A 17894-nucleotide genomic window follows, 5' to 3' on the forward strand; every position below is an offset into this window, starting at 1 on the left:
CTATGAAAATAGATTCATCAAGGTTCGATTACATAATTTATTCACTATTTAATTCCATTCCTAATATTTTTAGTGATTTTTCACATTCACGTCACTGCTGCTATCAGCATCTATTTTTAAGGTAGACTTTACCTATTACATAGTTTCCATGATTCAACTAGCCCTTTGGCATAAATAGCACAAAATATGATCATGATTAACCATTCCAATGGCTAATCGTTCCCAAACATTTCCATACCTCTTAATGAACATCATACAAGACGATTATAATACTAAGCTCAAAGTGTATATAAGCCATTTTCGCATGGCTATCCAAATTTATACAAAACTAAAGGGTACATGACCCACAACAAAAAGGGTAGTCCTATACATGCCATTTCAAAGCTCAACCAAAAATGTACCAAAAGGGGGTTTGATAGTGTGGGCGACTTCGACTTCGACACTCCCGAGTCCGATAGCTGACGAACCAAAATCTATAAAACAGAGATTCAAAGAAACGGAGTAAGCATTTAATGCTTAGTAAGTTTTGAGCAATGGAATTAGGCTCAACTGAAGTATAGCATTCATATAACTAAACGGATAATTTCATATACACATATATTCTCAAAAATCAGTCCTACTTCACATTTCCAACCCTTATATTCATACAAAAGGGATCAACTTAACCAAAAATCGGAAGCTCCTTAATCGACTGAGCGAATGCTATTTAAGAGGAATCAATTAATCCAATGCATGTACAACACATACCTCGTTGTTGAGATTTTACGAGTGTATTAATTGAAATTATTACAGCAGATCGCTCATTCCCAAACTCAAGAAATCTTCGGGATTTAGCCGGATATAACTACTTGCACAAGGCCTTCGGGTCTTAGCCCGGATGTGGTCACTACCATAAATGCCTTCGGGACTTAGCCCGGATATAGTCGCTAGCACAAATGCCTTCGGGTTTTAGCCCGGATATAATCGCTAGCACAAATGCCTTCGGGTCTTAGCCCGGATATAGCAACTCGCACAAATGCCTTCGGATCTTAGTCCGGTTATAGTCACCTAGCACAAAAGCCTTTGGGACTTAGCCCGGATATCATTCGAATAAGCATGCACATATATCAATAAATCATGACACATCCATATTTCATTTTCATTACCAAAGCTCAAACACAAAACACTTATCACACTTACAAATTTCGGCTCAATAGCCACATACAAAGAGCATGATTTTGATTTACTTAAGACATAATCTAATCGAATCATAATCTAAGCTCCATTACTCGAAAACTTACCTCGGATGTTGTCGAACGATTTCGGCGGCTATTCGATCACTTTTTCCTTTCTCTTATCCAACTTTGGTCCCCTAAGCTCTTGAGCTTAATCTAGTGAGCCGTCATAGCCGATTTTTCTCCAAGCTCATTCCCTTCCTTTCTTTCTTCTATCGATCAAAGATGTTCAAGGATGAACACTTTTTTTTCTTTGTTTCCTTTCTTCCATTCACGGCAAAAGGGGGGGCATGGATGAGACCATTTTTTTTCATCACTCCACCTTTTTGCATTACTTTAATCCTAACCCCTTTTTTTATTCTTTCTAACATAACTCACTAACACAACATGTTTACAACATGTTTCCACCCATAGCATGGCCGGCCACTATGCTTTAATTTTTGGGTAATTTGACATGCAAACCCATCATTTCACAACATGCATTATTAGGCCACTTTACATTTGCCTAGCACATTTCCAAATTTTCTCACATAAGTCCTATTTGATAAAATTCACTTACTATTAACAAAATTCAAACATGAAATTTTCACACATGCATATGTACATATAATGAGCATCAACTATGAAATGACTCGGTTTAGTGGTCCCGAAACCACTTTCCGACTAGGGTCAATTTAGGGCTGTCACAGCTAGTCCAATATTCTATACTGATTTGTCAGCCCTTTTATTTCTTTACTTACTGATTTATCATTTTGTTGCTTTTCTAATTTGGAATATTTTCTTTTTCAGGTACACCATGAAGAACACTCGTATCAAGTCTAAGGTCGCCATCCCCGCTTCAAAAAAGGGGAAGACACCTAGTGTGACATCCTCCTTGAGGCTTCTGTCGAGGCCTACCACCCTTATCTCGAATTTTCTGTAGGTCCCCAGGAGGAATTATTTCAATTACTTCGACAGCGTCCACTTGGCCTAGGTCGATGCATTGATTGGGCCGCGTTGGAGTAGGTCTATCTAGTTGATCACATGCGTGCCTTTATAGCTATAACACCATGGGACCATTTTTTCTCGATCATCGAGCCCACATACATAGAGCTGACATTGGATTTTTTCTCGGCGTTTACTCTCTAGTACGCTATGACGACTCATGACGAGCCAAGCACCATCACTTTCCGACTCAATGGCTTGGTGCACCATATGAGTGTTCCCGAGCTCAGCGCTGCTACAGGACTACCAAAAACTTGATGGTCACTAAACTAACTATAATTACGAAAAGCGCACCTATGGAACAAAAGTATAGCTATGGTGAGTAGGGAATATCGTATCCACAAGGACTAAAAGTACTAGTAATTACTATTTTTCTATTATTTAGACGATAAATTAGGATGATTGTTTTAATCTAAATTTATTAATCTAAATTATATAAGAACGTGACAAGAATGAATAAGGAAAATATTTGAAGATAACCAAAGAGAAAGACTACCTAGGAAAGAATCCACCTAGACTTTGCTTATTATTCCGAAACTAAATTAAATAATTTATTCACTTGTGTCTTGATCCGTAGAAATCCCTAAATTATGTTAATATCTCTTTCAAGAGTAAGAACAACTGACTCTGGGTTGATTAATCGAAATCTCTTTCTAATTAAAACCCTTATTTTTGCATTAACTTGATCTATGGATTCGCTATTAGATTTGACTCTAATCCGGTAGATTTATGTTGTCCTATTTCTAGGACTGCATGCAACTCCACTCAATTATACTAGATCTACTCTTAAGCAGAGACTTTTGCTCCACTGAAATAAGAACATTAAACATGAATTAATATCCTTAAAATATTAAAGCATGAAAAAAGCATACATAATTGAGAACAAGAATCAAGTATTTATCATGTAATTCAGAAATCAAATAATAAGATTCATCATAGGTTTCATCTTCCCTAGATATCTAGGGAATTTAGTTCATAATCTGAATATAAAATATCTCGGAGTCAGATAACTACAAGACATTTAGAAATTCAAATAAGCTTCGAAGGAAGTTAAAAGGAGATCTTCAATATTGAAGGAGATCCACTTTTGAGTTGGCTTCGATGGTGTTCTTCGAGTAATTTCTTCAATCTTCTCTGCATGCGCCCTTAGATCTTCTTTTAATTGATATTTATAGACTTTAGAATGCTCAGAAAGCCTAAAAATTGGCTTATTCTGCGTGTTTGGGAAACAGGATGCGAAATCGACACGGATTGGCACATGGGCATGTGGCCAGCCCGTGTGGAAATGCTCAGGCTGTGTGAATGCTAAAAACAGCTCTTTTTGCTTGATTTTGGCTTGTTTTTCGCTCTTTTCGTTCTCTTATACTCACCTAAGTATAGAAACATGAATTTAAAGATTTAGGAGCATCAAATTCACTAATTTACATAATAAATCTTTCAAAAATGCATCAAGAATGAGATTAAAAACATGTTACTTTTATATCTTATCAACGATTTTTGTTGTCATTTTTTATAAAAATTCCACCTTCTCCCAAAAATAAACCTCGACCATTTGACGATACACCCTAAGTTGTTCGAACCTCCATATAGCTGGGCATGTGGACCATCTGCCAACAAAGGAAAATTGTTAACAAAAGAAATTAATGCCAAAAAAATTGAATTGTTGATTGGGTTATTCTTGATATTTACAATTGGCCACACTAGTGGTTGATGGCTCACTAATGCCAAAAATGACATCCTATACAACGTCCATGATTGCAACAATATTAGACAACCACTTATTTCTTACGCATCATGCTTTGTAGCCCAATATAGCTCACGATACAATGTTGCCAATACTGCCGACCCCCAACTATACTCCTGGACGGTGCGTAAATCTGACAATTAGGGAAAGTACATAATGTGGACTCTATTATTGTTTGCATCTGGCATCAATAACCCTTAGCAACATATAATAAATGCTCGAGTAGCACACATAAGCTCCAACTCTGTGGCATTACTCGATACATTTTCAAAATTTTGTTTTAACCAGTAAAAATTCAAACTGGTAAATTTATTCTTCTCATTACCTGGTGATCGACTAAGCAAACAAACGCACAAAACTGCAGGTTTGGCAACCTTACTAAAACCGATTACCGCATAACCATCCACTGGTAGATCGAGTTGTAGTGCGACGTCCCCAAGCGTGATGGTGCACTTCATACACTATAAATGAAATGTGTGGGTCTCTAGACGCCACCTCTCAACCAATGCAGATATTAAGCCAAGCTACAACTCAAACATCTCGATTAAACCAGCTGATCCAAATCCAGTCATTCCCAAGCATCACATTATACGATCGTCAGTTTGGTAGCCCGACCCATGGCTACGCGCCCTCAAAACGAGATACTCATGTTGTCAATTAAAAAAAAATTGATCAACTAAAAAATAGTTATGCAAATTTAGCAATTCAACTTTTTGGTAAGACAAAATTAATTCTTTTGCCTTCTCATTGATCTTCGATGCTGTGTGATCGTTTGATCTGATAAGTATACTCATCCTGATTTCTGTCAAAATTATTATTTAAAACATTGTTAATCATTATTTTAAAATAATAAATAAATTAATATAACATATCAATTATATAATAAACACAATTCCCCAAACATTAAATAAATTCAAATAACCAATTATGAAAAATATGCTCATACCTTAAATATGAAAAACTGATATAAGATTCTTCAAAAAAAAATTAATAAAACAAATTAATCAAACCTTTATACAAACTTAAAGCTAATAAAACACAACAACAAAAAAATAACATTTCAAGTAAATACAAAAAATTAATATAAGATATCACAAAAACATTAATAAAACAAATTAATCATACCTTTAATACAAATCTAAAACTAAAATAACACAACAAAAAAATATCCTTCCCCTTAAATATAAAAAAAAGTTGATATAAGATACAACAATAACATTAATAAAATAAACTAATCATACATTTAATATAAACTTAAATCTAATAAAACATAATAAAAAAATATTTCTTTTCAATATAAAAAATTGTTATAAGATATCATAAAAACAATAATAAAACACACAAATCATACTTTTAATATAAACTTAAACTTAATAAAATACATAAAAAAAATTACCTTTCAAAATAATTTTTAACTCCCGAATGTGGTGGCTATGGGGACAATTTTTTTTCTTCTATTAAGAGCCATACGGGGGACTATTTCCATTTAAATAGGGAGGGAAGATGAGAAAGAAAGAACAAAAAATAGAAAGGGCTTGTGACCCTCGGTCTCTTTTTTTTTTTATTCTTTTTTTAATTTTTCCCTACATAAACATTTTTTAGTCCGTCACTAACACTTTCTTATTAATTTGTTTTTTATTTTTATTAATACATCAAATTTTCATTTTTTTTCATTTTCAAATATTATTTTTTCCTCATTTCTTTTATCATTTTCAAATTTCTTTATTTAACTCATATTTATTTTATTAAACTCCCATCATATATATTGTATTTTTTTTTACTATTTCCCATCGATTAAATGAAATCTTACATTTTTTAAAGCAAAAAAATAATTGTAAACATTTTTTTATGTATTAGATTATGTGGAACAATAAATTTATTTTTCTCATCATCTAAACATTTTTCCTTCTACTAATCGTACTTTATATACAAAACTAAAGGATTAAATATTGTTTAACACAATAACATTTCAAATATTACAATAATAATAAAATTTCAATTGAAACCATCACATTATAGAGTTGATAATATAGTAAAATCAATATTTTGCCCAATTCCATCAACTTCTACTTGAATCAGGTTGATCAAGAACCCCACTATATTCATCTTTGGTTGCTCTTGCGGTATGCATTCTGCTGGCACTTCCCTAGCCTAAGAACATCTTCACGCCGACGCTTCTCCCTTGATAGTAGAACCAATTTGCGGTCATGATCACGTAACCACTACAACAGGAACCCTTGGTTGTATAACTACTACCAACTAGAAGCCACATCTCCCTTAGTGTTAAATGGGGTATTTCAATAGGGCATGGATTATTAACCACATAACCACTACCAACAAAAACTCTTAACCATGTAACTACTACCCTAAAAATGACATTATATTTTACGAGTCGTTTATATATAATGATCCTGACAAAACAATTTTTTCGTTAAACAATACCATAATAATAAATATCTCCCCTTCCTTCAATATAATACTTTTTTTTCTTTCAACATAAAAAAAATTTAAGACACTTACTTGTGTTAAGTTGGGGTTGGGGGTATATATAGTTGGTGATGCCGTCACATCTAGAGTAGGAACCAGGAAAAAAATTATTGTTTTTGAAGGCTCGGCAGCAAAAAATTCCAAAAATAATACTGATATTAGTCACTCCATGGAACAAGGCAACACTAGAAAAAAATATTTTAATCCAATTTTGTGCCTCCATTAAAGGAGGCGACACCAGAAATAATAATATATATATTTCGTTTAACTCTAGAAATACATGTGAAAAATTTATACGCGTGTCGCCTTGGGAAGTGGCAGCACCAACAATATGATTTTTTTCATCCTATTATTTATGTAATTATAAAGCAATGATTGAGTCACTTTTTGGGGTGGTGCTCTCATGTGAAGTGGAGGCACCCATTGACACCGTAGAAACTAGGTCATTTTTCTAAATAGTCTAGTGCTAAGGTCATTTTTATAATTTTTAAATTTTTTGGGTTATTTATCTTAAAAAAAACCCCATTCAAAACTAAGTAGGGACTAATTTGAAATATTTTAGAAAAATGTGATAAAAATGAAAAATAGGGGTCATTTGGCTCTGTGGAGCTATCGTGTATTGCAAGGTCACACGGTTGTGTCGTCAAGCCGTGTAACTAATTACGGTATTGTCGACCTAATTGTAAAACATTGCAAACATTCACATGATCGTGTGACTAGGTCGTGTGGGAGACTAAGAATGTATCAATAATCCTGTATCTAATTTGCCAGTCACACACGACCATGTCAACCAACCGTGTGTGACACACGGCCGTTGGCAAACCATGTAACATCAAAATGGTCATTCTTCAAATGATGCAATCGAAACCTTTACACATTACCAAAACAAAAGTTTAGATGCATTTTATCCTACCTAAACCACTTTCATAAACTCAATTCAAAACATTATATAACACATCCTAGTAGTGCCTAAACAATATCCATCACATCCACATATTAAACATACAACTTAACTATTCATACAAGCATAAATAGGCATCACTGTGCACTTCACCATAAATACCTATCAAATATTGCCTTTCTATCAACATAAAATATGCTTTAATACAAACCAATATTGACCATATAGGTCTCAAGCAAACAATTAAACTTATAACATGTAAAGTTCATCTAAACCTCAAATTCCATTCATCCATTCATGATTCAAGGCATATTATAAAACTAATAAGCAACCATTCATCAAAACATTGCAATTTCATAATCTTTTTCATGATTCAAGGATAAGCACACATCCAGAGGCATGTTTAAACCATTCATTCCATCAAACATGCTAAATAACCTTGAAGAACACATTACATATAGACCATATAAATCACATTACAACATTTACCACATAATCCCAAAATAACATATATTATATACATGACATATAAACATTCAAAACATAAACCACAATCAAAAATCAAAGTACCAACATTCAGGATTGGACAAAAATGAATCGCCTACATACATGCCACAAAACTAAGTTTTAAATGATAAAAAGACTATTGAATAAATACCAGGATAATGTAAGCTTCTCGACGATCCGCCTGAGATGTTCCACAAGTTGGAACTATATGGGAAAAGAAAACAAGGGGGTAAGCATTAATAAGTTCATAGTTATTTAAAGTAACAACTTACCTCATTTTATGAATTTATACAACCAGTTATTCAACTTGACAATTTTTTCCTAAACCCGACAACCCTATATCAACAAGGTGAGTTCATCCCATAACCAATTCATATAATAATCTGAACATTTAGCATTTCGGTTAATTTTAATACCAATAGCATGGAATCAAAAACTCAATATCATTCACAACATTCCAATCAACATTTCAATTTACAAATACAACTAAAAGTCTTAATGGTACACATGTATCAATGTATACAAGCTTTAATTAATCAATCTAAAGATTATATCGTATCTTTTCATTTTGTTGTCAATAGTACATCCAATTTCAATATAATGGTAGTCATTATTCCATTTTATTGTTCGAATTCTGCATCAAATTCAAAGATTTATCACATTTCTATATTGGCTCTTCAGCTTGTTTATCTAATATGTATGAGCATTCAATACTATTGATATTCATATGTATCGTTAATCAAATTTGTATCATCATATCACAATTATCAATCCAATTTATATCCCACAAATCAAATATCATATTTTATACCCTTATTAACCTGATTTAGACTCGAACGGATACATGGATCCAACCAATCATACCAATTTGGCACCTAGTGCCTATAAGATAATTTCGAAAATAGTAAGTTGCATCCAACACTTGTGGTATAACAGACAAATAGATATGCCCTGCACTAGTCGATATAACAAACAAATGGGGTGCCTAACACTCCCTGACACGTAGTCGTATAACCCTGAACTCTTCCTATCCTATGGCATACCAATTATATCTGACTTTGCCTGAACAGTTAATAGGGTAACCATTTTCAATTTCCATTATAATCCAATTTCTCAATTCAATAATATTTTTTCAATAGCAATTCATCAATACTTATCAATATACCAACATAGTTTTTCTCAATACAAAATCAATTTTGCATTTACATCAATATACAATAACCTCAAATCAATTCAATTTAGTCCTTACTGTAAACAATCGATCAATTTCATACTAGCAAAACTCGATCAATTATAATAAATTATCAATTCATTTTTATTTCAGATTTCAATTCATCATTTTAATTTTTATCCATCAGCTTATCACTTTTCTACGCTTTAGTCTATAACTCACATGTTGTACATACAAACTCAAAAATCAAATATCAAACAAATGAAATACAATTAGACTATGTGAACTTACCTGGTTAAAACAACAACAAAACAACTCTTTAAGGACTAATCAGTAATTTTTGTCATTTCTTTTATTTTCTTCAATTTGGTCCAATTTTCGAACTATTCAATAATTTAATTCAATTGAATTCATCAATTCCAAACATCTTATTATAAGTATATATAATTTTAATTTTATTATTCAAATGCCCCTAAAATTTTGCATTTTATTCAATTTAGTCCCTAAAACCAAAACTATTATAACTTTCACAATTGAACTTTTTTTTTCATTCCAATTTCAATTAAGTACTTCTAAAGCCCTCTAAAAACTAAATTTATAGGAATATCATGAAAAATTTATCAACTTTTCATTTTAGTCCCTATATGCAAAATTAACAAAATTTACTTAACAAATTAATCTTTAAACATATCTAAGCCTATAATCAAACTATTAAACATCAAAAGCTTCATTTTTCATCAATGAAAAATTTAGAAATCTTTGAAAATTTTGAAAACAGAGATATGAGGTAGTTGAACCTAGTTGCAATGATCTTAAAAATATAAAAATTACAAAAAAGGGGCTTAGAAAATATTACCATGCGAAGACCCTAAGTTGGTTGAACCTTAATGTTCAACAATGGAGTTTCAAGTTTCATTTTTGGTGGAAGAGGAAATGACAAATAGTTTTGTGTTTTCTAATTCTTTTATGTTTAAAATACATATACTTTTATTTAATAATAATTTTTTAACACATAAATTAAACAAAATTTGAGCATTAACCGTCCACCCAAAATAAAAAGGTTATATTTTCCTCATAAATCCTCCTACTTTAACCATTTAAGCCTTTTAACTAATGAAAATCAATACCAATTTACTTTTAATATTTTTACTATTTAGTCCTTTTTCCTTAATTAACCTTCAAATTACTAAAATTTTTGGGCCAAACTTCAATTCACCTATATAACAGCTCTGTAAATATTTAATAAAAATATTCATGGGCTCGATTTACAGAGACGATGACTCAAAACCTCATTTCCCAAAACTACTTGACTTTCGGTGCTCACTACTTGTACTGTAACACCCCAAAACCGGCCTAGATGTTATGGCAGACTCTGGCGATGTCACATGAGAGTGTATTTAAAATCGCATTTACCCTAAAACTGTTCTAATTATTATCTTTTACTTAGCTCAGAAAACGTGTTTTGATTGGTTTGCTTGAAAACATTTCTTTATACGTGGAAGCTTTAAAAAAACAAATAAAGTTATCATAACACGTTGCAGTTTCAAAATAATAAGCAATGGCTCCAAAATCCCGAATTTAAACCAAACCGTCTGAGTCCAAAAATTAAATAAATACTCTCAATCATAGCAATTAAAGTAATAGAAGCATTAAAACCGTGAAAACCAAAGTATATGTAGCTATGGTCACCTTCGAGCCCTCCGCTGCACCAATCCGTCTATTGCTGGGGATTACCTGACAGATAAAACAATAAAGGGCTAAGTTTTCGCAAACTCGGTGTGTACAACCCCACAAGCAACATGCATTCAAACAAATAATGGAGTACAGATAATTCGAGCCTGAGTCCTTTACAGAATCGGTGTGGACCTTAGCCCACTCAGGTACAGAATCAGAACAATCGGGCCTTAGCCCATACAGTTATCACATGCCTAACAGATCAGATTATCAGGAAAACATGCCCACCAACCCTGTACACCACCTCCGTCCAACCCAACACACCATGTGGGGATAGAATCGACCCACCCAGCCTTACACACCAAATATGGGGATATAATCAACCCATCCAACCCTACACACCAAATGGTACCGTAAATGGCACATAGCAAATACATGCAACATAAGTGCCAAATAACAGGCTAAAAGCCTTCTAGTCTTCCTTCTCTTCACAACAATACCAATCCAATGCAATGCAACATAAATAACATGGCATGCTTATATGCAGATATCAGGTCATACCATCATCAACTCCAAACAGATGTACAAAATCAGACAAATACAAATGCTTAAATTAGTAGGCTTTTGCAAACAATCCAGTAACAAATCAGAGTATGGGGTCTAAATAACACTTACCGACCCCGCAATCAGGACACAGTCGACTTGGGTGACCCATGCAACCTTGCAGAGCATTTCAAACAAGTTGGGCTCACACGTCCTGTGACAGCCCAAAAATTGACCCTAGTCGGGAAGTGGTTTCGGGACCGCTAAACCGAGTCATAAAAATAATTAACCGTCATAATTGATGCTCATTATATGTACATGTGCATGTGTGAAAATTTCGTGTTTGAATTTTGTTTAATTGTAGGTGAATTTTAGTAAATAGGACTTATGTGAGAAAATTTTGAAATGTGATAGGTCAAAGCATAAGGACCTATTAGTGCATGAGATAAAAAGGGGGACTTGCATGTCAAATTCCCCCCTAAATAGTAGTGGCCGGCCATGACAAGGTGGATAGACAAATTGTGATGGGTAAAACATATTATGAAAGTTTATGACAACATGTTGTGTTAAGAACAATAAAATATGAGGGAGTGGGAGGAGAAACCAAAGTTGTTTCATCCTTGCTCCCCCATTTTGCCGAAACTAGAAGAAAAAAAAAGGCTTCATCCTCTTTGTTTTCTTGACCGAAAAATCAAAGGAAGAAGAAAGAGCTCTCTTGCTTTATGTTCGGTTTGGATGAGGATTAAGAAAAGGTAAGTACCTTGAAATTCTTGGAAAATTTTGTATAAAGAAGGTGGTTAGTTCAAGTTCTAATCATTCCATGGCTTAAGTTTTGATTGTTAGGAGGTTTGATAGTTGGCCAAGTAGTTTGAAGCTCTTAGCACATATATTTTTTCTTCTTCTTTCTTGAAGGTTGAAATTTGGGTTGTTGTTATGGAGGTGCCGAATGTGGTCCTTGAAGGGCCTTGAGGAACAATATATGTGGCTTGGGTTATAACATTCGGCCATGGTAGTTTGAGGATTAAGGATTTTATTTCTTGTTAAAATTGGATGAGTCTTAGTGTGTGAAGTGTTTGAACTAACTAAGGATCAAATAGATGCATGGGTACAAAGTAGGAAGAATCGGCTACTATGGTTGACACTAATGCCGAATGTAAAAATGTTATAGTAAATAATGTAGGTGATTTGAGTTAATAATATGAAAAAGAATATTTAGATGTATTATAATTGATTAAGTATTAAATCAAAAGTTGCTAAAATTGCCATTTCTTTAGCCGAATATGTGTTTGATCAATGAAGAATTTGTTGAAGAATATAGGTGAACTTGGTAAGAGTATTCGGCTTAGTGTATAAATGATATAAAGATTTTAGAAATTATTTTGGTTAGGTGTATATATGATTAAGTATATTCGGCAATATACTTAAAGTGAGTACATGATATTATTGAGCTTAAGTATATGGATATGTGTATATGTGGTCATATAATGACATTTTGGGTTGAAAATTTAATGATATGTGATTGCCGAATGTGATAAATAAATTCATATTATTGGTTTAAATATTGAATACTCCTTTTTGTATTCTTTAAGCTCAAGAGCAAAGGGGAACTAAATCCGACAAAGGGAAGGAAAAGTAATTGAATAGCCATTAAAGTTGTTCGACAACATCCGAGGTAAGTCTTCGAGTAATGACCCTACTTGAATTATATTGAAATGATTAGTCATACTATGACGGATAGCCGAATGTGCATAGAGCCTATGTTATAAAGCCAATTGAAATCATGCTCCTTGTGTGTGGCTATTGAGCCGATATTGGAAAGATTAAATAAATGCTTTGTGTTTGAGCCTTAGTAACGAAAATGAATATGGATGTGTCATGATTGTTGATATATGTGTGCATGAGCATTTGAATGATATCCGAGCTAAGTCCCGAAGGCAATTGTGCTAGTGATTTTATCCGGGCTAAGACCCGAAGGCATTTGTGCGAGTTGCTATACCCGGGTTAAGACCCGAAGGCAATTGTGCTAGTGATTTTATCCGGACTAAGATCCGAAGGCATTTGTGCGAGTTACTAAATCTGGGCTAAGACCCGAAGGCATTTGTGCTTGTGGTTATATTCGGCTAAATTCCGAAGAAACTTGGGTTCGAAGGTGAGCATGTTGTGCTGTAATAAATTCAATTAAAACGCTCGAAAAACCCAAATGATAAGGTATGTGTTTGTATGCATCGGAAAAGTCGATTCGTTTTTAATAGTATTCGTTCAATCGACTAACGAACTTTCGACTTTTAGATAGGTTAATACCTTGTGTGTATATGTTGATGAAGTGTGAAGTAAGTATGTGTATGAGAATGTGTATTAATAAAGTGATCCATTTAGCTATGTGAATGTAATACATTAGTCACAGCCGATTTCATTACTTGAAACTTACTAAGCTGTAAAATGCTTACCCCGTTGCTTTGGCTCTCTGTTTTATAGATTTGGTTCTCCAGCTATCGGACTCGGGATTTTGAAGTTGAAGTCGCCCACACTATCAAAGCCCCCTTTTTTTGGTACAATTTTGGTTGAACTTCGAAATGGCATGTATAGGACTACCCGTTCATTGTGGGTCATGGACCCTTTGGACTTGTATAATTTTGGATAGCCATGCGAAAATGGCTTATATATGTTTGAGTATAATGTTATAATCATTTGGTATGGGTATGGTTATTGAGAGGTGTGGATATGCTTGACAAGGATTGGCCATGGGAATGGTTAATCACTATCATAAATTGTGCTATTTATGCTAAAAGGGCTAGTTGAATCATGGAAACTATGAAATAGGTAAAGTCTACCTTAAAGGCAGATGCTGACAGCAGCAGTGATGTAAATTTGGAAATTCACTAAAATAGTAGGAATGAAATTAAATAGTGAATAAATTATGTAAACGAACCTTGATGAATCTATTTTCATAGGCAAGTAACGAAACAATCATACGGACAGTATGTTATGAGATATTCAGGTTCTTGTGAGATAGGTCCAGAACGGTTTCTGGATTTCCTGTTCTGACTTTGGAAATTCATTATAAATTAACCAGAGACAATTAGGAGTCAAGCCATATATGTATAGATTCCTCTCTGAGTCTAGTTTCTATAGAAACAAACGGCATCAGTATTGAAGCCCTGTACAGGGAGATATCCAAGTCGTAATGTGCCAAGGTCAGTGTAGTCGATCCCTGTAACATGGGAGACTTTTACTAATAAAATGTACTAATTGGCCCAACCAAAAATTCTATAAAAAAATATTTAGATGGGCATATGAGTCTAGTTTCAGGGAAAATTTACGGAACTGGATTCCGAGTTTCTGAACTCAAGATATGATTTTTAAAGCGACTAGTATGCAGATTGGCAGTGTCTGGGAAATTATTTTTTTAAAAAGTCTGTTAACACCTCGTGTTCGACTCCGGTGACGGTCTCGGGTTCGGGGTGTTACATTTGATTGGTATCAGAGCTACGGTTTAGTCGATTCTAGGACTACCGTAATGCGTTGGGTCTAGCTATACATGCCATTTTATGTGATTACTTGATAGTGTGGTAATTTCTGACAATTGTAAATGTGTTTATTTATAGTAATGGATCCCGATCCCGACCGAGAGGTAGCTGATGATCTTGAGAGTGTAGCGCCTGCTCCCGCACAAGGGACAGCACCGGCGGACTCTCAACCTAATGCTAGTAACCCGAATGATGAAGCTAGACAAGCTTTCTATAGCGTGATGAATGATTGGTTCAACCAATACATTCGAACTAATACGGCTGTTCCACAACCTCCATTCCTGACTAATACCACCCCCGCACCTACAATACCTCCGGAAACTGACCAAATAAGGTCAAATAAGCCCCCAGTTGACAGAATCCGAAAACATGGGGCTACTGAATTTAAAGCTACGGACAGCGATGATGCCGAGCAAGCTGAATTTTGGTTGGACAACACTATCCGGGTACTCGATGAGCTATCTTGTACACCCGATGAATGCCTAAAGTGTACTATCTCCTTGCTACGCGATTCTGCCTACTATTGGTGGAGTACTCTGACTTCTGTTGTGCCCCGAGAGCAAGTAACTTGGGAGTTTTTCCAAACTGAGTTTCGGAAAAAGTATATCAGTCAGAGATTTGTTGATCAAAAACGGAAGGAATTTCTTGAGCTTAAGCAAGGTTCTATGTCAGTTACTGATTACGAGCGAAAATTTGTTAGACTTAGTAGATACGCTCGGGAATGTGTTTCGTCCGAGGCTATCATGTGTAGACGCTTCGAGAATGGGCTGAATGAAGATATAAAAATGTTCGTTGGCATTCTTGAAATACGAGAGTTCGTAGTACTTGTCGAGCGAGCTTGTAAAGCCGAAGAGCTTAGAAAAGAAAAACAAAAGTTGATGTAGGAACTGGAGAGTTTCGTAAAAGATCCTCGGGAAAGTCTCTTCAACAGGCATCGAAGAAATTTCGAGATGATGTGGGCCGGTTTAGAGGCACTTCTGGCCTTTTTAGACGAGATCGTGATCGACCCCCTGTGGGTACACGAGGCACTTCGGTCGCCAGTGTTGGGAATGAACGTCGAGACAGAACGAAATGTCGATATTGTGGTAAATGGCATTCGGGGAGTTGTAGATTCCCTGACCGCTCCTGTTACAAGTGCGGATCAGTTGACCACTTCATTAAAGATTGCCCGAGGTTGTCTGAACAGAATGTAAATCAAAGTGGGAAACCGGGTGCTACCACTGCTCGAGGTAGACCATCTGGAAATACGGGCGATGCTAGTGGTGGCCAGAGAGGATCTAGAGATGCTACGACCAGATCCGAGGCTCGTGCGCCTGCTAGAGCTTATGCTATACGTGCCCGCGAGGATGCTTCTTCGCCTGATGTTATTACCGGTACTTTTATTCTCTTTGATACTAATGTAATTGCTTTGATTGATCCCGGTTCTACTCATTCATACATATGTGAAACCTTAGCATCCAGTAAGACTTTACCTATTGAGTCTACTGAGTTCGTAATTCGGGTGTCAAATCCCTTGGGTCGTTACGTGCTTGTCGACAAAGTGTGTAAGAAATATCCCCTAGTAATTCGAGGTTTCTGTTTTCCGGCGGACTTGATGCTTTTGCCGTTTGATGAATTTGATGTTATTCTCGGGTTGGATTGGTTGACCGTGCATGATGCGGTTGTGAATTGCAAAAGCAAGACTATTGAATTGAGGTGTGCAAATAACGAAGTAATCCGAGTTGAGTCTACGGACTTGGATGGGTTGCCAACTGTAATATCCTCAATGTTGGCCCAGAAATATGTAAGAAAAGGGTGCGAAGCATACCTTGCGTATGTACTTGATGACAAAGAACTAGAAAAGAAACCCGAATCCGTGCCGGTGGTTTGTGAATACCCGGATGTTTTTCCTGAAGAATTACCGGGTTTACCACCTGTTCGGGAGATAGAGTTTGGTATTGAGCTTGTACCTGGGACTACGCCGATTTCGATAGCTCCGTATCGTATGGCACCAACCGAGTTAAAATAGTTAAAAGCTCAGTTGCAAGAATTGACGGATAGAGGTTTCGCTCGACCAAGTTTCTCACCTTGGGGTGCACCAGTATTGTTCGTGAAAAGAAGGACGGAACCATGAGGTTGTGCATTGACTATCGTCAGCTGAATAAAGTGACAATAAAGAACAAATATCTGTTACCGCGTATCGATGATTTGTTTGACCAACTGAAGGGAGCCTCAGTGTTCTCAAAATAGATTTGAGATCGGGCTATTATCAGTTGCGAATTCGAGATTCGGACATACCCAAAACTGCCTTCAGAACGAGATATGGTCACTACGAGTTCTTAGTGATGCCGTTTGGGCTCACTAATGCCCCTGCGGTATTTATGGATTTGATGAATCGGATCTTCAGACCATATTTGGATCGGTTCGTAGTTGTGTTCATTGATGACATCTTGGTCTATTCAAGAGATGAGATCGAACATGCTGAGCACCTGAGACTAGTGTTGCAAATTTTGCGGGATAAGCAGTTATATGCTAAGTTCAGTAAGTGTGAGTTCTGGTTAAGAGAGGTTAGCTTCTTGGGTCACGTGGTATCCGCATCGGGTATTCGAGTTGACCCGAACAAAATTTCAGCCATACTTAACTGGAAACCTCCAAGAAATATTACCGAAGTTCGGAGCTTCCTGGGGCTCGCCGGTTATTACCGACGATTTGTAAAAGGTTTCTCGATGATAGCCACACCAATGACAAAGCTACTTCAAAAGGATGTTAAGTTCGAATGGACGGAGAAATGTCAGAAAAGTTTTGATCAACTAAAAACTTATTTGACTGAAGCTCCAATTTTAGTGCAACCCGAATCAGGCAAAGAGTTTGTCATTTATAGTGACGCATCCCTACTTGGGTTGGGTTGCGTATTGATGCAAGAAGGTCGAGTGGTGGCCTATGCGTCGAGACAATTAAAGCCACATGAGAAAAATTATCTGACCCATGATCTTGAACTAGCTGCCATCGTATTTGCTTTAAAAATATGGCGACATTACTTATTTGGTGAAAAGTGCCATGTATTTTTGGATCACAAAAGTCTCAAATATTTGATGACTCAAAGAGACTTAAATCTGCGACAAAGACGTTGGCTTGAGTTGTTGAAAGATTACGAGCTTGTCAT

Source organism: Gossypium hirsutum, chromosome A06 (assembly GCF_007990345.1).
Source record: "Gossypium hirsutum isolate 1008001.06 chromosome A06, Gossypium_hirsutum_v2.1, whole genome shotgun sequence".
NCBI lineage: Eukaryota > Viridiplantae > Streptophyta > Magnoliopsida > Malvales > Malvaceae > Gossypium > Gossypium hirsutum.